The sequence below is a fragment of the Varanus komodoensis genome, unplaced genomic scaffold (assembly GCF_004798865.1).
Source record: "Varanus komodoensis strain SLA01 unplaced genomic scaffold, ASM479886v1 scaffold24, whole genome shotgun sequence".
NCBI lineage: Eukaryota > Metazoa > Chordata > Lepidosauria > Squamata > Varanidae > Varanus > Varanus komodoensis.
Window position 1 is genome coordinate 10923425 of NW_025335641.1, and position 516 is coordinate 10923940.

Here is a 516-nt window from a genome sequence, read left to right on the forward strand (position 1 = left end):
TTGGATTCGAACTGAGATCATTCTGTCATTTTGGAGATTGTATCCCACTACTGCTTTTCCTACTCTTTTATTGACTATGAAGGCTACTCCATTTCTTCTGAGCGATTCTTGCCCGCAGTAGTATACCTGGTCATCTGAATTCAATTCACCCATTCCTGTCCATTTTAGTTCACTGATTCCTAAGATGTCGATGTTCAGTCTTGGCATCTCTTGTTTGACCACATCCAGCTTGCCTTGATTCATGGATCTTACGTTCCAGGTTCCTACGGAGTATAGATCTTTGCAGCATCGTACTTTCCTTTCACCACCAGATACATCTGCAACTGAGTGTCCTTTCGGCTTTGACCCAGTCGCTTCATTCTTTCTGGCGCTACTAGTACTAGCCCTCCGCTCTTCCCCAGTAGCATATTGGACACCTTCCAACCTGAGGGGCTCATCTTCCGGCGTCATATCTTTTTGCCTTTTGGTACTGTCCACGGGGTTTTCATGGCAAAGATACTGGAGTGGGTTGCCATT